We start from the raw sequence: 13,653 nt of genomic DNA on the forward strand, positions 1-13,653 counted from the left end.
GACAGAGTCTGCCGTATATGCAAATCTCCTGGATGTGTGGAAACAGCTAAGCATCTGTTAACGGAGTGCTTAATGTTGGAACAGTCAATACTTAAATATCTTAGGGAATTCGTACACGACCCACTTAACATACGTAGAACCTCCTTCTGGCGCTATTGCACAAATACCAGCAATATGCACCTGCTTATTGCATTGTACAATGTGTGGCAACAGATCGAAAAACATCTGGGTCCTTTACTCTGATCTGAAACGTCTGATCATGGTGGGCTAAAAGATTGCCGAAGCTGTATGTGCTGGTTAAGCATGCTATTTTTAAAGCACCCTTACTTGATGGAACCCTATATCTATGGCATCTTTTGGTTAGGATAGCTGTGGGTGAGAGATGTAATGTCCGTATTTACGGCACTGACTTGGGAAACATAACGGTTAAAGATCTGTTATAATGAAGTCTTAATATTTTATCTTATTCTCATTTTAAAGAAACTATGTCTGATGTTTTAATATGTATAGATTTACATATATCTGTTGTTAGGTTGATATTCCATATGTTATATGGTATATTTTATGATTTGATTTCTTATTTTATGACTTGCTCTTTATTTTTGTTAATGTATATAATTCATATTATGTGTAAAGTTTTGAATTCATTTTCAAATCTATATCACATTAAAGTTATTATTATTTAATTATGTAACAGAGAAATAGGGAAAATAACATTTTCGATTCCCTAATAGGTCGACACATGTTTCGGCCCTTTTTGCGTGTACTGCTCCATCTCAAGGGCTGTCACTCAATGTGAGTATTGGGCCATCTTCAGGACAAAGCAATGTAATCGGGAAAATAAATCCATTCACCAGTGGCAGATCTTCTGATCTTAAAACAATACATAAAAAACTACATTTAATAACACTTTAAAATTCATAGAGCGCCCTCAAGGGCAATGTTTGAAAAAGGTGATGTCTCAATTATTACCCAACATCTCGACCTGATCACTAACCTGTTGTCCACACAATAGAATACGGGACGTCTGAGAAATACCTTCTGATTTGTGATGTTTTTTCCACTTCAGTTATCTTTTGTAACCTTGGAATGAACAAAAGGAGGAGTCATATTTCCCTCCTGTGTGCTGCTTCCTACGTTCTTTTGTAACGATTTTTTGTTATGGACAAAACATTTTTTTTTTATTTCACTTACGTGTCTTAACGCTACTACTTGTTTCCCTGTTAGTAGTTTGCCACCTGATTTTGAAAGTTGGCGGGAATTGTATCAAAATATCACCCACTTCAATGCAATACGGCTTCTGTATCTGTCACAAGTTTTCACACCCTCTTCCCGGAGGGCTACAAGATCCACTCTGAGCCCAGAACCTACCGGCCCAGAGGTGGAGTGGCCGTGATCTTTCCGCAGTGGGTCCCTGCTTCTGTCATTCCCATGCAGGCCTACTCCTCCTTTTAATGCCTGGTCTGCAGGCTCTCTATCTTTCCTGGCCTCTCTCCTCCTCAGAGAAGTCAACATCCACCTGGATACTTCTAATCCCTCCTCTGGGCTCTTCCGCAACCTTTGTTACTCTCTCTCTCTTTCCATTCTTCCCTTCCGACACGCTCTGCCGATCACATCTTGGATGCTCTCATCTCCTCAGACATCCCCTTCTCTAACCCTCTCACCACTCCTCTCTCAGTGGACGCCTTTGCATCTACTTTCTCTTCTCCTCCTACTCCTGCGGCTGACTCACACTCTGACACAACCCTCTCTAACCTGCATCTCTCTATCTCCAATACTCTGGACATCGTTGTCCCTGCCATGAGAATCCGTCTGAAGCCTATCTCCAAGTGCAACTCTTGGTATGACTTTGACCTCGCCATCCTGAAATGCAAGTGCAGGGTGGATGAGAGGAAGTGGAGTGGAGGTCTTTGGGTGCATCCTCTGACAAACTGGCAAACCGCTTGCTCCAAAAGCAATATAGACTCTCTGTCTTCTCCAAGAAGAGTGTCCACATCGAGCGTAGAGCGTGTCAATGCAGCCTCTAACAACACAGCCAAACTCTTTAAAATCTGCAATGATGTGGCCAATTCTACTGTAGTCTCCACCTCTCCTGTCCCCTTGCAGACCCTCTGCACGGCGCTGGCTTCTCATTTCACCACTAACACCCAGGACATCCTGACCTCACTTTCATCTTCCTCTCCCTCTACCTCTCTCAGGCCCCTCTTGGCCACCTCTCCCTCTCTTCCTCCTGTTTCCTCCTTCTCTCTCTTGACACCTGACAATGTTTCGAGACAAATCTGATCTATGAAAGTTTAGTCAAAATAGGTGCTCCCCTGCTCTTTCAGAACCATCAAGGACCACATTGACACCTTCCCTCCAGCATTGGCCGATTTCTGCAATCACTCTCTCGCCACTGGATCTTTCCCCTCTATCCTCAAGCACTTTCTTGTGCACCCTCGCCTAAAAAAGGCTTCTGGTGATCTTACCTGTCAGGCAAACTATTGCCTGATTTCTATCACTCCTTTCCTGGGCAAACTCATGGAACAGTTGGCCATCTCACAGCTTACTCTCCACACTTAATCTGTTGGTTGCCTCCATGACGAGCAGTCTGCCTTCAGACCAGCCAGAGACACAGAAACTGTTCTCCTGAACACATTTGAAGATCTGCTCTCTAATCTTGACTCTAGCTCTCCTTCTGTCCCCATCCTCCCTGACCGTTCTTCTGCTTCAATCACTCCACCCTGATCAATCAACTTCATGAGAAACTGGGCATCAAGGATCAGGATCAGGCTCTGGTGTGGTTGACCTCCTTCCTCTTGTACCAACCCTCCCAGGTTTAACTTGGGTCCTTCCTCTCCAGCACCATTCTCTCCACACGTGGTGTCCCCCAGGGCTCTATCCTCTCACCCCGGCTCTTCAATATCTACTGGACCCTTTTTCCCACCTGATCTCCACCTTCTCCAACTTTCAGTGTTATGTGGATGACACTCAGCTCTCCTTCAGGCTTCCCTCAGCCGTCTCTTCTTCCCTGCTCATTCCTGGCTGTCTATCTGCGATTCAGGACTGGTGCTCCTCCAACTATCTCTGCCTTAATGGCAGTAAGAACGAGATCCTTCTCATTTGGATGCCTGCTCCCTCTTTCACTCTGGCCACCCTCCTTGGGCCCTCAACCCTCACCTTCGTGTGAGGCAAAAAACCTTGGTGTCATCTTCGACTCCACTCACGTCCTTCTCTCCTCACATCACGGACCTTTCCAAGAAGGCCCACTTCCAGCTGCTCCTCCTCAGAGGTATTCTACATTTTCTCACTTTCCCCCAGAAGCTCACTGTCTCCAGAGCTCTGGTTCTCTCCAGGCTGAACTACTGCAACATCCTCTTTCTCAATCTGCCTTCCTCTACACTGTGCCCTCTGCAACTAATCCAGAACAGGACTGCAAGACTTATCCTTGGCCTCAAGCCCAGGGACTGTATCTCTCCAGCCCTGAAATTTCTCCACTGGCTCCCGGTGGCTGTAAGGATCAAGTTCAAGACCCTCTGCATCGCCCACATGGCGTTCTGGTTCCGGTGTCCATGCTACATCCAACTCTCTCTGCATAATTTCCTTCCTTCTCGAGACCTGCGTTCAGCTACCTCCAACTCTCTAAGGTTGAGACGCTTCTCCAGACAGAGAGTGGGGGTAGATTTCTCTCCTCTGCAGATTCTTCCCTCTGGAATGGCCCGCCTGTCCCTCTTAGACTTGAGCCGGGCCACCTGAAGTTTGGAAGCAGCTCAAGACCCTCCTTTTCTCCTCTGCTTTCTCGCTCTCTCGCTCCCCTGCTAACCTTCCTGTCTGATGTGCCGACTGGCTATTTGGTACCCTCAGAGCCTCATTGGGTACCAGGCTCCTCCGTTGCACTGCCACCTGGCCTACTGTGCACTTAGGGGCTGTAATCTGTAACCTCTGAAGCCCCCTGCTGACTTGCACTTACACAGAGCCACACTGCCCTGGTCACACTTACCCAGAGCCTTACTGGCCCTGATCGCATTTCCCCCTACCCTCTCCCTTGCACTTGCCCAACTCCCTTCTCCTGCACCTCTCGCTGTCACACTTGCATGATCTGAATGTCACATGGCCAAGTAAGATTGGTTGTCTTGTCTTCCCTCCCTTGTATTATGGCTCCTCGAAACACTTGTGTACAGGTGCGTAATGAATGCATTATCATATCATATCATATCATTCCTTCCATTTGGTGGAACAGAAATAACTCAAATTTTAAAAAGAAGCAACCACAGCAGCTGATGCTAAAGAGATGAAAAATATGTAACTTACCTGCACTGTTACAACTTTTGGAATTGGTTGCCACCATACCAGCAAGCTTCCTATTCTTGCATTCTGAAGCCAACCTCCTTATGGTGGTTTTGAACATAACAGGCCCACTTTAATAAATAATCAAGCCTCTAAGAACTGTGCAACGGAATGTCCGATTCTCTAAAATGTACACCCCACCTTATTCACACATGTGACCAATGCAGCTCATGGCTGCTTTGTGCCACCTAAGCATGATCGGATACCTGATCCCATCAAAAGAAATAGAATTAGCTGCATGGGCCCAACTCTAGTGTAATTATGGTCTGCTTGCAGAGCATGAGCCTAGAGAGCTTGCTTGTCAGCATGACCTCTTTTAAAATGGCAACAAATCTATATCCCTCTTTAAGGGATACAAATTAGACAGTAACAATTCATACCACAGCTACCCTTATAGGAAAAGCACCATAAATCACATGAGTGTTTGGTAAGATCATTGTATTCATTATGCAGCCTGAGCACCTACCCCAAATGGGTGCAGCAGTGGACACATGGCTTTCCTCCCACAGAAAAGTGCAATGTGTTTGCACTGATGTGAACGGCCCCTTGTGTGCAATAGTTTTGAGAATCAACCCCTATGTGTTTATACACCCATGTGATGACAGCTGAAGATTTCAGTAGAGCTACCAAAGTGGACGAGGAAGATGGGTTAGAGTATTACATCATTTTGGTATTTTGAGCATTTCCAGAAGATCCCTTCTTTCAATACAAAAAAGATTAAAATGAGGATAACCATCACTGAAATTTAAAGGTTACAAGTTGCTGGTTTGCGTAATTGCTTCTTAACTGTAAATATTTCTGAAAAAATGATTATTTTGATAAATAATAAATAATTTGACATTTAAAAGTAAGCTGATGGAAACAGAATTGACTCCTTACTTCGAGTTGGCTATAGACATGCTCTGGTAGTGGTTGCCTGTAGGTTCTCAGAAGATCAGCTGTGGCCCTCAGAGAATTAAAGTTGCCATCTGTTGATTGCCTGTCACGTATTGCCATCAGATGCCCCATTATTTCAAGAAGCACAGAGTAGTCGTCACCTTTAACTTTCTTTGCTAATCCTTTTTCGGTGTCTTGTATGAATTCCTCCAGCTCCCAGATACTAAAATACATGAGAGAAAGCACCTTAAATAGCTTCCTAGATCTCACAAAAAAAATCCATTAATTATGAAAAAAAGTAACTGCTGAAAGGAAATAAACTTAGCAGATAAGTATGGGCATGCCACTGCACTGCCGAAAACAAACCTAAGAGGTTGAGTGAACTGCTTGACCACAGGAAAATTAAATTAATAAGCATAATATCAAGAGGATAGTTGGATAAATTCATCGCCATAGACCTCATAACCTTTTCAACCTTTGCACTGGAGCCCTAAACAATCCCTTTAGCAAACTGACCTGCTGAACAAAAAAAAAATCTGTCATTCTTACCAAAATTAGGTTCCATCTTGATCTAACCAAATCCTCTTTATGTCCCAATGGTCAAACACAAATATGGGGCCATGAACTGTAGAAGACACTGATTGAGAGGCTATCTAGTCTCAATATCAGGGTGAATAAATACACATTTGAAAATTCCACCTGAGTAGAGCAACTTCCACAGGGTTATGGACCCACTAGTTACTCCATACCCTTACACCTAGTAAACTCTATTAGCATGCCAATGACAAGTCTGTGCCATCACACAACTGATTTTCACAACAGTCCATGGTGAATATTTCTAAGAAAACAACCATCATTAACGGATCTCTCTCAATGTTCAATTTGTAATCAGCTGTGACCAATGATTTAGCATCCACCCATGCTCTCACTTTCACCTGTACGTGAACTTGGATCAGGCCATCAGTGAGTACTGAAAGCAAAATGGACTGCACAAATAAACAAATTATATGCACCTTTCATACACTCCTTTGTCTGATTAGGGACATTGCAAATTCTAGAATATATTATCCAGACAGCGCATTGGCTTGACCTGTAATACTTTGATAACTATGTGAGGCTGGTTTGAACACAGATAATTGTTTGAAAACTAGAGGTTTACACTTGCAACCTATTGCTGACCCTTTTAGACTCGGGCTATGCAGACACATTATAGACAAAGATGCCAGAATCAACTATATGCTTCCTAATGCTTTTTGATGATATGTCTGCTAATGGTATTTTATATTTTATTGACTTTTGTACCTGTTATTGCACACTGTATTTACTTATGTCCGGTTTTATGTATATGATTGGTACTATGTTCAAAGAAAAGAACTGAAAAAAAGAAGATAACTTCGAGATTTGAGGAGTGACATGAATTGGGCTCTGTAATTTTGTGATTTTTTAGTTATGAAGAAAAACATATAATAAATAACAAGGGCAATGAGAAAAGCCTGTTCTAACACAAACTAAACATGAGTTATGTATTGCATGAGCAATTATTTGCAAATCACCTAGAAGGGAACTACACTATGTACACCACATAAGGGTGACTAAATGATAGAGAATCAAACATTGGGCCTCATTACAACGAGTGCGCTAGAGGGATAACGGCGCCAGTAGAGCTGCCGGCGCCGTTAAATCTCTACCACCTCGTTACGAGGTCTGCTCGCGGTTCCCGCTAAGGACGTCTGGTAATACCAGGCGTCCTTAGCGGGACCCGCTAGCAGACCAGGATGCTAACAACGGGCCCGTCATCAACGGGCCAATTGTTAGCATCCTTACCATTCCCACTGAGCCCTATAGGGGCTCAATGGGAATGGGGATGTACCGGGTCCGGGTTCCAGGAAAGGGAATTACCGGGCCCTCCAAGGTTGGAATGGCCAGGTAATTCCTCATTCCAGGAACCCAGACCCGGTACCCGATATGGGGGTCGCGATGCTGCTAAAAGCGGCATGGCTACCTCCATACTCGTAATGAGGCCCATTGTCTCAGAAATTATCTATTAGGACTCCCCTTATGTTATAACAGACCCTGGAATCTTAGGCATGTAGCTGCTCTTTACAAGAACAAGCAACCATCAAAACAGACAATTTTTGAACTCATCTACTCGAACAGACTGGAAAAGGAAGGTTAGTAGATAGAAACAAAAATTCTAAAGGAATGCAACATAAATCATTTATATTCGATACCACCCATGACCCTCAATGCTATCTTACACCACCATTAAAACTGCAATATAGAGAACAATAAGCCTTAAGTTAACAGACGGGGCCTGAATTCACTGTCATAGCACAAGAAGATGTAGAAACATGGATGACCATGGGACCTGCATACGCTGAACATATACTGCTGCTCTCCAGCGTTTGTGAGTTTCTTAGCATGGGACACACATTGCTAAATCAAGCTGCTTAGTAGGTTGTCTACCTTTACAAGTCTTGACATGGAAGTTATTGTCTGAATACTGGGCATGAGCAAAACCTTCAATAGTACGGAACATTCTCTTGCACAACACCACTACCCAGATTATTGTGCTTGATGCTGTGAAAATAAACAGTGGGCACCTTAATGTACACTTGACTTCCATAATCTTTCTTCCAAACAAACCCATTCATAACCTGTCAAAAAAGCATCATGGTGGCCATTACTAGTGCTACAAAGTCACTTTGGATTTGTACAAATCATCATGCATCCACCCATGTACATGTCCCTTTTATCTCAACATAATCTCTTCTAGGCTATCTGCTTCCTTCACGAGACTTCTACCTTACAATAACATTTGTGCAACACAATGGGCAAAGCTCAATTATAAACCTAAACTAGACTTGAGATGCAGCTCCTCATGACATGATCACCAATATGAGTTTATGCAGATGTAGTGAGAATAACTCTCTACGATACAACCTCCAGCTATATTGGTGCTCTTTCACACTACACTCAACTCTGTACTACTCACCAGCTCCCTGGAAGTACAGCTATCATCAACAACCTCTTCACCATTGGACCCTTTGATTCACAGGTCCACCAGGGTATCTATCATAAGTTGATTTTTCAGACCAGCTTCTTTACATGTACCTCCTGAGCTAGTTTCTTAAATCAATTATGAAGTCTGTAACACATCCATTCCATCAAATAATATGAACAACTCTGAGAAAGTCACCAGTCTAAGAACACTTAAACATCAAATCCATTTGTACATTCCAACATCACAACAGCTGGGGGCAATGGCATAGCTTTACTTCTAGACCAAACTGTTTTTAACATGTGAAAATACACAATTTGGTGCACCTACCAAGGACCGTGAAGCCTCAAGTTCATAGAGATAGTCTTCATCAAATATAAAGTGTGAAAAGGCCAGTGAAGATGGACTGTCATTTCTTGTAATACTGAGAGATACACACATGTGTAGCAGTGAGTTACACTCTAGCACCACCTTCACAATCTCAAGCTTATTTCAGTGTCTGCATAATTGTTGTGCCTTTCTTTAGCTTTTTTGTGTAGTCTTTCTGCTACATTCTTGTTCTGTTCATGTGCAAATCATGTAGCAACCTCTTCAAAAATGCATTGTCTTTGGTTTCAGTAGCTTGCAGGCATCTGTCAGCATGCGCTTGCGGATGTGCTCTGAAAAGCAAATGTATTTGGAAGCAGGTTCTACTAGATCTGATGTGACATTTTTATCCCTCTATCTCATGATGGCAGGGGTGGAATATAGGAGACGCTGTTCTACTGTTCTACCTATGATGGTCGATTCAGATATTTATTTATGACAAAATGCTTACAAAAGAACTGCATGGCTCCAAACAGCAGGAGGAGAAGGGCTAGATTCAGAAGAAATGTACCCCCTTTTATTTTTCTACTGTTCCTGACATCCTATTAGAGGAACAATGATAGTGTCAACCCAGGGGTAAAAACTTGGACAAAGAGTCATTACTTAAATTCCTGAAACAGTTTTCCTAACGGCTAGGCTTTACTAAACACAATGCCCCTGATACTGCCATTGAACAACCATCCAACATCTAATGAGACTTCCACAAACAGATCACCACTGATCTCTGTGGTCCACACCAAGATCCCGGTCCATGGAAGAAGCCCAACAGGATTTAACTACCTAGATTCATGACCAAATTCTGGCCACTGATGGGGGAGACGTCAACCCTCCCGCCCTTCCCTCTCTCAAGGGCACCATAGAACGTGTCAGTCTGATACATGCATCTAATACATCCCAGTCTCTCCTCGATGACCTAAAGATGTCTACACAGGACGGAGAAAGGCGTGCAGTCTTGAAAGAATGATTCTATGCCTATACATAATTGCTCACATAGTGAATATGTTCGGCTTGCTGGAAATATATCCATTTGCCTCCCCAGGGAATGAAATTCTGCACCTCTTCTGCACAAGGTTTCCCCACCAAAGACATGGGTCAAAAATGCCTTAACTTGAGCTTGGTCTAGCACACTCCACTATGCTTCTACTGATCCATTACAGCCCGTTTTTTAGCATTTGTCTCTACAGAGGCAATTACCATGTGCAGCAACCTTCCTTTCCATCCAAAGGATATATCCAATGTCCACATGTCCCAAGATGTTGTTCTTTCATCCCTTGCTGCTGAACCCAAACATTTTGGAATGGGATTACATGAATCTTTGGATGTAAGGCACATACTCTGGATGTATTTTGTAACTCAACTAATCTGTTCATTAAGTTTGGTGCTCTAGATATAGGTAGAAAGGCATCTCAGTAATCAGTCATTGATTTAGGGACACCATTTTATTTTATTTATTTGTTTGTACCGCGTCGGAATCCACAGGCACCGGGGCGCCAACATAAACACAGTAAACTCTTAACATACAAGCCAAAAGACAACAGATTTCATAAGATTACAGATAGGAGGTCACAGACTAACTCAGGGAGAATTTATCTGAACAGGTGTGTCTTTGGTTTTTTGCAGAAGATAATGTATGATGCCTCAAGTCTTATTTGTAATGGAAGATTGTTCCATGAGGTTGCAACTTTAATGTGAAAGACTTTGCCCAGTCCATTGGTTTTTCTGAACCTAGCAATTGCTAGTTGGCCCTGGGCCTCGGATCTGAGGACTTTGCAACATGTCCTTTGTTTGCCCCCAACAGGAGTGCATTTCCGTAGTCCAAGCTGGACAAAATGGCCACTCTCGGAATTGTAGCACAATTTTCCTCACTCAGGTAAGGGCGTATTCTATGCAAAATTCTTAAATTGTAGCAGCAGTTCTTGTTAAATTTCATAACCTGTGCCTCTGCGCTCAGTGAAGCTTCCATATGCATCCCCAGCATCTTAACTTTGTTTGTGACTTTTATTTGGGAATCGTTAATGTGAAAAAGCTTGTATTGATGGCTTAACTTGACCCTAGCTTGGTTAGTCCGGAAGACCATTAGTTCTGTCTTCTTGGTGTTTAAGCACAACCAATTGTTGTTTATCCAAATTTCAATCAGTTTGTAGAGTTTCTCAACATTGGGAGTAATTACCGCTTAGTTCAACCACCAGCTGGGTATCATCAGCGTAGTTGGTAAAAAATACTCAGATTTCAGATTTCTCAAGGACCACACAGAGGTACCTAATGTGTAGGTTGAAAAGGAGTGGTGATAGACTTGCCCCTTGTGGTACTCTGCAGCTGATGGTCTCTTCAAACGAGAAATTATCCCCCCCCAAACTTTGATTTCCTAATCGAGAGAAATGATGTGAGCCAGTCAATCGCCTTTTTGAAGCAGTTTGCTCCCTTCTCAAGAGCCTGTTTGAGCTGGTTGTGATCAAGCAGGTCAAATGCTGCGCTAACATCAAGTAGTATGAGTAACCCAGTTTTCCCATTCTCCACTATGCTCAGCATGTGGGACTGGAGATCGAGAATTGCCGTTTCGGTACTATGTGCCGCACGGAAGCCAGACTGTTGGCTGTGAAGAATCTCTTTAGATTCCATAAATGTCTGAAGTTGGTTGGTGGCGATCTTATCCAATACCTTTAACATGAAATTACAATTGGTTATTATTCTAAAGGTTGCCAGGGTCACTTTGATCTAGTTCAGGCTTTTTTACCAAGTGTGTGATCGTGACCCTTTTGATGTCTACCGGTACAAAACCATCACAAAAAGAAGCATTCACCATCTTGGTGAGTAGAGGGGCAAAGATGTTTGCATTCTCTAGAATGAGTTTAGATGGAATTATATTTTTGGCGCATGTGGTGGGTTTCATAAATTTTAAAGTTCTTATTATTTTTCTGTTGTAATTTTGTGGAATTTGAAGGATTCTCGTTGAAATGGGGGCTCAGCTCCTGTGGCTGGCTCTGTGTGTCTTAGTGAAATTATGTGGGCTTCTCTTAGCACGTCCCAGGCTTTCCTGATTTTTTCTGTAAAAGCTTTTTGAACCTTATCACAGTCTTCGCGGGACGGTGAAAAAGGGAGCACTAACACTTTAGGCTTTTCTATTGCTTTAAGAATTCCAAACAGTTTCCTGGTCAAATGTTCTGCTGATTTTATTTGTTCATTAAAGCAGTTCTTTTTGTGTAACTGATGGATTTTCTATACGTTTTTTCACTTTCTTTCCAATTATCTTTGTTGTCATGTGATTTTTTTTTTGCCATTTATCCTCCCTTCTCCTTTTTTCTTTTTTCAACTCAACTAAAGTTGTGTTGAACCGTTTCTGGTGGTTCTTGTTGGGTCTTACAAGCTTGTTTTTAAAGGGGCTTTTAGCACCACTAATTGTTTAGTTTGAGATATAAAATCTGCAATCAATTTGTCGCATGAGTCATCCTCCTTTGATTCTTTTAGTATTCTCTCTATGCATTGTTCTAGATCTAGATATTGGGGTTCAATTTTATTGTAGTTCCTGCTGCTTATTTGTTTTGGCTCGTTTCCCTTGTTGTTCTTGGTAGGAGTTTTTATAGTCAACCAAAATGTAACTGTGGAGTGGTCGGACCAGATACAGGGTTTGGTTTCAAATCCATTGGTCTACAGGTTATTTGTAATTATCCAATCCAGTTGGTTGCCATTTTTCATAGTTGGGTCAGAATTCTTGACCCTGAAATCAATATTATTTAAGGTATTTTCCCAGTGAATTGCCTCCTTGTCTTTATGTGTTCCCATGCCATCTGTTGAAATCCTCAAGAATGACTTTTTTGAAATTTCTTTATTGTAGCAGTATTACTGCCCTTCAGTGCGTTTAATTGTTGGGTGATATACTCATTAAACTCAGAGATGAGAGATGGAGGTCTGTATAATAAAATTATGTTAATGCAACTTTTTGCTGTGGGAGTGTGTTTGAGGTGCAGAATTTCACAGCCTGCACTTTTGGTGGTGGTCGGGAACATGATGATGGTCTCTGTAACTTTCATGGCCACTCCTCCCCCTGTACCGGATTCCCTGTCTTTGTGGTAAATCACCTAACACTGTGGGACAGAAATGGAGCATGTGTGCCCTATAGGTTCTTGTAGCCATGTCTCGGTTGTACATGCGGTGTCAACCGCTTCCTCGATCATTAGATCATGCACGTCCTGCGTATATTTATTTAAGGATCTGGTGTTTAGCAGGCATACCTTAAGTTGCCTTGGTTTATCGTCGCTATCTGCCTGTGAGCTTTTACTAATGTTTTCGATTTTCACCTTTAGAGCTTTTCTGTGGTGGTTGTACTTTTTGCGAGAGTGTGCTCTGGAGTGCTGTTCTTGAACTGGTATGCCATAAACTGTATCTGCTTTTGGCTTATCTACTTCCAGCGCCCTTTGTGGTGGCAGAGAGTTCCAAAGCTGAGCAGCTTTTACGGGAAAGCTACACCCCACCAACCTTGGCTAGGTTAGCTCTTGGGACAGTAAGGCAGTTACAGCTAGCTGTTATTGTGGGCCTGATCGAGGATTTTCTGCAGAATCTTTCACTAAGGTAACGAGGGGCAGCGTTGTTCAAACATTTGTAAGTGAGCAGGGCAGTTTTAAGCTGGATTTTGTCGCTCGTGGAAAGCCAATTATTTTGTCTTCTGATCTCAGAGCTGTGCTCTCTCCTTGTAATACCCAGGGCAGCTCTGAGGACATTATTTTGGAGAGTTTGAATTCTCTTAGTGATGTACTTATTGAAACCAATGTAAAGCGAGTTACAGTAGTCCAATTTGGACAGGATAAGGGTTCTGGCGAGGATAATGCAGCTGTCTTTAGATAAAAAGGCTTTACCTGCTCTGATAAGTTTTCATGTATATGCAGTGGCAGATGCCATAGAGTTTACTTGTTTAGTAAATGACATAGTAGAATCAAGGTAAAAGCCCAAGGATTTTACCTCTTTGGAAACTTGAATTTGATTGCCGTCGATCATAAAGGAAGTATATTCATGGCCTAATATTTTGAGTTTAGAGGTGGTGCCCAGAATGATAACTTTAGTTTTGTCATCATGTAGGCATAGACCGTGTA

The 13,653-nt window shown here is 42.5% G+C and overlaps 1 pseudogene; it reads right to left on the reverse strand.

The window, feature by feature from the left end:
- LOC138487433 (dynein beta chain, ciliary-like) overlaps positions 1-5,436 on the reverse strand; it is a 350,938-nt pseudogene extending 345,502 nt beyond the window's left edge.
- Positions 5,437-13,653: the final 8,217 nt, after the last annotated feature.

The sequence above is a fragment of the Ambystoma mexicanum genome, chromosome 9, assembly GCF_040938575.1.
Source record: "Ambystoma mexicanum isolate Mex_15411 chromosome 9, UKY_AmexF1_1, whole genome shotgun sequence".
NCBI lineage: Eukaryota > Metazoa > Chordata > Amphibia > Caudata > Ambystomatidae > Ambystoma > Ambystoma mexicanum.